This window comes from Puntigrus tetrazona, chromosome 3, assembly GCF_018831695.1.
Source record: "Puntigrus tetrazona isolate hp1 chromosome 3, ASM1883169v1, whole genome shotgun sequence".
NCBI classification, from domain to species: domain Eukaryota; kingdom Metazoa; phylum Chordata; class Actinopteri; order Cypriniformes; family Cyprinidae; genus Puntigrus; species Puntigrus tetrazona.
The window spans coordinates 12,997,674-13,005,921 of record NC_056701.1 but is presented as its reverse complement, the minus strand read 5'-3'; positions in this window follow the sequence as shown (position 1 = coordinate 13,005,921).

Sequence of the window (8,248 nt, the reverse complement as noted above, 5' to 3'; positions counted from 1 at the left end):
AAGAATCTGCTAGGCTATAGTTGACTGTGCTTATATTAACATTTAAATTTGAAAGAACGTTGAAAAAAAATCTCAATCTATCAGTCTATGAATTATGAAATACATTGTCGTGTATTTGCTGTTGCTCGGATCACTGTGCAATATAGCGGCCACGGTGATAAAAGCCATGACAAAAAGCTTTTCCACTCTAAAACTGGTTAAGTGTTTCAACCTGTAATGATCCGCTGCATAACTTTGGCTACATTTGTAGTTTAAAAGACATTACAAGGCTAAACCGTGCATTTAAAGTCTATGCTTTTAAAAGAACCCGCAGCAGAAAGAAAATGTGCTGCTATTTGTAAAGTCTGTCACATGTGAAGCACACAGAGTAGCCACAGTGAAACTTTTTACTTTATAAACACCAATAAAACATGGATATTTTTGCTCAATAGCACCCTGGTTCCACCTCATTTGTCTGGGTTCACAATATGCATAGTTTAATAAGAGTTTGAATATTGCATGCTCTAAGTTATCAATGGCATTGGGCGAATCAAACCATGGTTGTCTGAGAAATAAAAAGCTACACGCTGTATCAGGGTTAAGAGAACTTCTGCCAAACAAACAACATGCCAGTAATTACAGGAAAAAATAACGCAGTCCTAAAATCGTAAGCATTTGCTTTTAAATACAAACAGTGACTTTGGCCAGGCAGAACAATTTCTTTCAACACGATCATACAGTAAATGAACAATAAATTAGAATGTCATGGAAAAGTTCATGGAAAAATTGTAAAACTTGTGTATTACATAAATTCAATGCACACAGACTGAAGATGAATGAATTCTTGGCTTTTTGGAAAGTATGTTTTTTTTTACTGTACATGCATGGATGTAAATTTATTTTAATATTAGTGGTGGACAACAAACTATAATTTCTCACTAGTAATTTCTGAAGGGGACACAAATAATACAGTTAAACTGTACTTATAAAAATATGTCAACACAGTCGAAAACTTTGCTTCTATCATAATGTAGCTTGTAGCATTATGGTTATTTTTATACTTTTTCTCTAGCAGATTTTTCTTCAAAACTGTTTATTGCAATGTTTATATTGTTTAAAGGTCATGCCATCAACATACAATAACATTTAAATATGACTGTTATTGTGAAAAAGATGTATCAAATTGTAACGATACAGAGGCGGAAGCCGGAGTAGATTCCATATGCGGAGTTTTAATGGAGACAGCAAACAAATCCAAACGTAATCCAAACTCAACGTCAAATAATCAGGCAAAGGTTCAAACACAATAATCAGTCCAATCCGAGTCGTCAAGGCAAGGGGTAATCCAAAAAACGATAGTCAGGAAAAAACAGGCAATAGGTCAAAACACGATAGAAACAGACAGATAAAGAAATGCTTGGTATGCAGTGATGAGCTGGCAATACTTCGCACCAGGCTGTTGTTTGGGCCTGGTTAAAATGGCCGCCAAAAGGGAAGTGGGCGTGGAGAAAGCAGAGGAAGAGCTGACAGTCAGAACTCTGGGGAAGGCTCCCTCTGCTGGTGTGGCGTTACAGCACCCCCCCCTCTAGGAGCACCTCCTGGTGCTCTACGTGGTCGTCCCCGTGGTCGTGGTGCAGGACGGTCAGGTCTGGCTCTATGAAATTCCTCGATTAAGGAGGGGTCCAGAATGTCCGAAGCAGGTATCCATGATCTCTCCTCAGGTCCGTAGCCCTCCCAGTCCACCAAATATTGGAGCTGACCCCTCGCCTTCTGGAGTCCAGGAGCACATTGACAATGTACGCCGGTGATCCATCTACATCCAGCGGTGGTGGTGGTTCCTCCGGCTCAGCATTGGGGTCAGCATCCGAGTGGACAGGTTTGAGGAGCGACACGTGAAAGGAAGGAGAGATACGGTAGTTGGCAGGGAGCTCTAACTGGTATGTGACCTCATTGATTTGTCGAATGATCTTGAAAGGACCAACATACCTTGGGCTGAGCTTCCTGCTCGGCAGATGTAACTTGAGGTCCTCGTGGAGAGCCAGACCCTTTGTCCTGGTAGATAGGGAGGATGTGGGCGACGTCGTCGATTTGCTTGCAACTCTTGAGTGCCAATTGCACGTTGCAGGCGGACATGAGCATTGTCCCACACCCTCTCACTGCGCTGAATCCAGTCATTAACGGCGGGTACAGAAGATGGTTCTCCGGACCACGGAACAAGGGGGTTGGTAGCCAAGCACACACTGAAACGGGGTTAGTCCTGTGGATGAGTGAGTCAATGAATTTTGAGCATATTCAGTCCAGGGAAGGAATTCTGTCCAACGGTGTTGCTCTCGACTGCAGTATGTTCTCAGATATCTCCCAATCTCTTGATTTAGTCTCTCTACCTGCCCGTTAGACTGTGGGTGAAAACCAGATGTTAAACTGACATTTATGTCTAGTAATTTACAAAAGGCTCTCCAAACCTGAGACGTGAATTGGGTTCCTCGGTCTGAGACGATGTCCTCGGGTATTCCATAGTTTCTAAACACATGATGAAACATGGCTTGGGCTGTTTCCATGGCTGTGGGTAGACCCTTGAGTGGAACTAGACGGCATGCTTTGGAGAATCGGTCAATAATCACCAGGATGGTGGTGAATCCATCAGATGGTGGGAGGTTGGTAACAAAGTCTACGGACAGGTGAGACCATGGTCTTTGTGGAATGGGGAGAGGTTTCAGTAGGCCAGCTGGAAGGTCTCTGGGGTCTTGGCTTGAGCACACACTGGACAAGCTTTTACATAATTTGTGATGTCTCGCGTCATAAAGGGCCACCAGAATGAGTTCTGTGTTAGCTTGATGGATCGAGATATTCCTGGATGGCCTGAGCTCAAAGATGTGTGAACCCACTGCATCACTCTCCTTCTTAGTGTTTGTGGAACATATTGTTTGTTAGGAGGACAATTAGTTGGCGACGGTTCGTGTTGGGTAGCTTGTTGGATTTCATCCATTATATCCCAGTTGATGGGTGCGATGATTATGGCTGGGTTCAGGATGGGTTCTGAGGTATGTGTCTGATGAGGGGGATCATGTCTCCGTGACAACGCGTCTGCTTTGCTGTTCTTGCTTCCTGGACGGTAAGTGACAGTGAACTGAAATCTTGAAAAGAAAAGTGACCATCGTGCTTGACGTGGGTTGAGTCTCTTAGCAGCTTTGACATATTCAAGGTTTTTATGGTCAGTGATTACTTGAAAGGGATGTAGTGCCCTTCTAGCCAATGCCTCCACTCTTCAATGGCTGCTTTCATAGAGAGAAGTTCCTTATTGCCGACATCGTAGTTTCTTTCTGCTGTGGAAAGCTTTCTAGAAAAGAAAGCACAGGGATACAATTTTGCAGGTTGACCATGACGCTGTGAGAGCACCGCACCAATGCCACAATCAGAGGCGTCCACTTCCAGGATGAATGGAAGGTCGGGATTTGGATGTCTCAGGATTGGGGCTGTAGTAAAAGTGGTTTTCAGGTTATTGAAGGCGGTGTCTGCTTGTTCGGTCCAATGTAACCTTGAGGGTTTACCTTTGAGTAGGGAGGTCAGAGGGGCGGCTATCAAACTGTAATTTCTGATGAACCGCGGTAGAAATTAGCAAATCCTAGGAACCGTTGTAGTTCTTTGACTGTGGAGGGCCTGGGCCATTCAGTGACAGCAGTGATTTTTGCATTGTCCATTTCCACGCCGTGATGACTTATATTGTATCCTAGAAAGGATGTCTGGAATACATGAAACTCACATTTCTCTGCCTTGATGTACAAGTTATGTTCTAGAAGACGGAAAGGACAATCCTCACATGATCCACATGTTCATCCTCAGATCTGGAGTAGATCAGAATATCATCAATGTAAGCGATTACAAACTTGTGAAGAATATCCCTGAAGATCTCGTTGATGAAGGACTGAAATACTGCTGGAGCGTTGGCAAGTCCATACGGCATCACCTGGTACTCATAGTGCCCTGAGTGGTGAGAAATGCAGTTTTCCATTCATCTCCTTCCTTGATTCTGATGAGGTTGTAGGCACTTCTGAGATCGAGTTTGGTGTAAATCTTGGCTTCGAAGTTGTTCCAATGCAGCTGGGACCAGTGGTAATGGATAACGGAATTTAACAGTGACATGGTTGAGACCTCGGTAGTCGATACATGGTCGTAATCCTCCATCTTTTTCTCAACAAAAAAACCCAGCTGCAGCGGGAGAAGTGGATGGACGAATAAATCCAGAGTTCAAAGCCTCGTTGATATATTCTTCCATAGCTTGGGACTCCTGACGAGACAGGGAATAAATCTTACTTTTGGGTGGCATAGCGTTGGGCAGGAGATCAATGGCACAATCCCAGGGCCGATGTGGTGGCAATTGAGTGGCCTTAGTTTTACTAAAAACTTCCCGCAGGTCATTATAGCATTGTGGAATCGTGGGAGTCTGTGAGCTGAGGGGACTTTCCACACTAGTAGCGAGACATGGCAATGATGGGCAGTTGTGAAGACAGTGATTTCGGCAGAACTGAGACCAGTGTGTGAGTTCCCCATTGAACCAAGAAAAACTTGGGTCATGAGTGGAAAGCCATGGGTATCCGAGGATGATTTCATACTTGGGTGAGTCAATTACATACAGGGAAATGAGTTCTTGATGAAACAATCCAGTTTGTAGACGGATGGGCGATGTCTGTCTGGTGATACCCCTTTATGGGTTTATTTTCCACAGTGGTAATTCCAATGGCTGGCAAACATGGTATGGTGGAGATATGGTGTTGATGAATGAGATCCTGGTTAATGAGATTAAGTGCTGCTCCAGAGTCAATTAGTGCTGTTAGCAGAATAGGACCATTGTCAGTAGTTATCTGGACTGGTACAGTAACAGCCTTGAATATTTGTAAGGAGAAACCATTACAACTCACCCGGTTGAATCAGCTGCCTTCTTCCGGCCTTGTGTGGACACTGGTGATTGCGATGGCCTTGTTCTCCACAGTAGAAACAGAGATTCAGTTCTCGGCGCCGATTTCTCTCAGTCTCAGATAGGCTGGTAGCTCCAATTTGCATAGGTTCAGAGCCAGACTGTTCAGGTGTACGGCTGGACACAGGTGCAAAATGGGGTAATGAAAGGCGTGTGGTTCTCCGTCTTGGTGCACTCCGCTGCAAGTTATCCAACTTAATGGCGGTATTGACATACTCCGTGAAAGACAAATCCTCTCCTCTGCAGGCCATCTCAGTTTGCAATTCCGGATTGAGACTTTGTTTAAAAACGGCTTTGAGTGAGACATCATTCCACCCACTTTGTGCTGCTAAGGTGCGAAACTCAATGGCATAGTCTGCTGCTGTGCGATTTCCTGAGTTAAATGCAGAATCCGCGTTGATACATCCTGGCCCCTGCAGGATATTCAAACACTTCACGAATTTGGTTCATAAAATATTCAGCAGAAGTACGCAGATTCACGCCTCTGTCTCCCCAAACGGCCGCAGCCCAATCAATTGCTCTGCCGGACAATAGTGACATGATCAGTGAACACTTATCTGCTTCGGAATGATTAGTCATACTTTCCAGGTAGGTGCGAGTTTGGCGAATAAACCCTTTGCATTGCTCAGCAGAACCATCAAATTTTTCTGGCAGTGCCAGTCTTACCGTAGAAAGTTGCGTGGGTGGAAGCGAACGGATATAATGAAGCAGATGAGTGTTTGCTGCTTGCACTTGAGCCAGCTGTTCCTGATAATTCTTCATAAGTTCACTCTGGTAAGTGAACGCGGCCTGTAGTTGTGAAACCTCCGCTGGATTCGGTGAAGGCGAAGTATTCTGTAACGATACAGAGGCGGAAGCCGGAGTAGATTCCATATGCGGAGTTTTAATGGAGACAGCAAACAAATCCAAACGTAATCCAAACTCAACGTCAAATAATCAGGCAAAGGTTCAAACACAATAATCAGTCCAATCCGAGTCGTCCAAGGCAAGGTAATCCAAAAACGATAGTCAGGAAAAAACAGGCAATAGGTCAAAAACACGATAGAAACAGACAGATAAAGAAATGCTTGGTATGCAGTGATGAGCTGGCAATACTTCGCACCAGGCTGTTGTTTGGGCCTGGTTAAAATGGCCGCCAAAAGGGGAAGTGGGCGTGGAGAAAGCAGAGGAAGAGCTGACAGTCAGAACTCTGGGGAAGGCTCCTCTGCTGGTGTGGCGTTACACAAATAAATATAATTTTGTAACAAATTCAATTAATAAATAATCACTTTGTAGTAACAGCTCAATGTAAAAATAAAACAAATAATAAAAAAAAATCTTCAATTTAAAGCAAACTTAAATTAATGAATGGATGCTTCACAAAAGTACTGAAGAAACTGAATTTGGTGACAGAACAGTGTGTTACAGTGAAGTTAATGAATATTTATCATAATAAAAATAAAATCAGTTTTCCCCAGGAAAATAAGGTTGTAGCTGATTGTCTGCATTACTACAATTTAAAAGCGATGTTATTTGTATAGTAACAACACGAGTTATTGATTCAGTCACATGTTATTGATTAGCTATGAGCTTCTCTACCCTCCCTCCAGATTCAAGAACCTTGATTTCCAAATATAATACAAAACTTGCTCTCATCTGAAAAGAGGACTTTGGACTACTAGGAAGCAGTCCAGTTCTTCTTCTCTTTAGCCCAGGTAAGATGCCTCTGACGCTGTCTGTGGTTCAGCAGTGGCTTCACAAGAGGAATGTACCTGAATTCCTTGACACGTCTGTGTGTGGTGGCTCCTGATGCTTTGACCTCAGTCTCAGTCCATTCCTTGTGAAGTTTACTAAAATTCTTGAATCGATTTAGCTTCACAATCCTCATAAGGCTGTTGTTCTCTCGGTTGGTTGTGCACCTTTTTCTTCCACACTTTTCCTTCCACTCAACTTTCTGTTAACATGCTTGGATACAGCACTCTGTGAACAACCAGCTTGAATGTTTGTGGCTTAACCTCCTTGTGAAGGCTGTCAGTGATTGTCTTCTGAACAACTGTCGGATCAGCAGTTTTCCCCATGATTGTGTAGAGTATAGTGAACCAAACTGAGAGACCTCAGAAAAGCTCAGGAAACCTCTGCAGGTGTTTTAAGTTGATTAGCTGATCGGCATGTCACCATATTCTAATTTGTTGAGATAGTAAATAGAAAAAATCTTCACAATTTAAAGAACCAAAGACTTAAACTATTTCAGTCTGTGTGCATTTAATTTTTTTTAAGTTTCACAATGAGTTGAATTATTGAAATGAATTCTCTTTTCCACAACATTCTAATTTATTGAGATGCACCTGTGTGTTGGTTTAGACCATGCTGAATTTCACTTAGCCGTTATGGAATACGCATCTCAAACATTAATGTATGTAAGTTGATTGTAAGTGTTTTAGCATTTTAAATAGAGCAGTTTTTTCAGTCTGTTAAAAGCATTAAAACTGAAATAAAAAATTTAAGAATTAAAAGTTGTTAAAACAGCCCTCCTCTTACAAAATAAGTCATAATAATGTGCGTGCTCTGATAACAGGGTCTGTTTTTGCTGTGGACTGTCTGTCTGTGTATTATGGGGACACAGTATTTCAACTCATTACAAAAAGGTCAGGCATCTGTAAATTAATAATCACAATAGTGATTCTATTATGTGCAACATAAATATATTTTCTATATCATAATTTTTCACCTTAAAAATTAATATGGTGAAATAATCAAACTGAGCTGATTAAATTCTGTATTTATTGTATTAGACTATGACACAAAATGCCATTCATCTGTAGCCATTTTGCAGCTTTTATATCTTACACACAAAAGTAAAATAGCAATATTTTGCAACAATGCAACAGTAAATCGTTTCACTTCATGATAATAAACCTCTATAAAACATCTACATTTAATCACCTTAACTCTGGCTGCTGGTTCTGCATGATTTGTTTGCACATATGCTTTTCCATCTCATTCATACAGTTTAAATATAACTATTTTGTGTTAATCAGATTCTAATTAAATACAAAGTATGTGTTTAATGTGCATGTTAGAGAACATTCATATATCCTAACACAATTCAGTCATTGTAAACCTTTATTTTTGATTATGATTCATTTTTTCATATTTCTCTACTCCAGCACATCCAGCGGCTTTCAACAGGGTTAAGACTGGGACTCTATGGTGACCGGTTCATGGATGAATATCATTTCTCATGCTCCTTGAATCACTTTTTCACAGTTTAAACCTGAGGAATCTTGTCACTGTCATCCTGCATGAATACATACAACA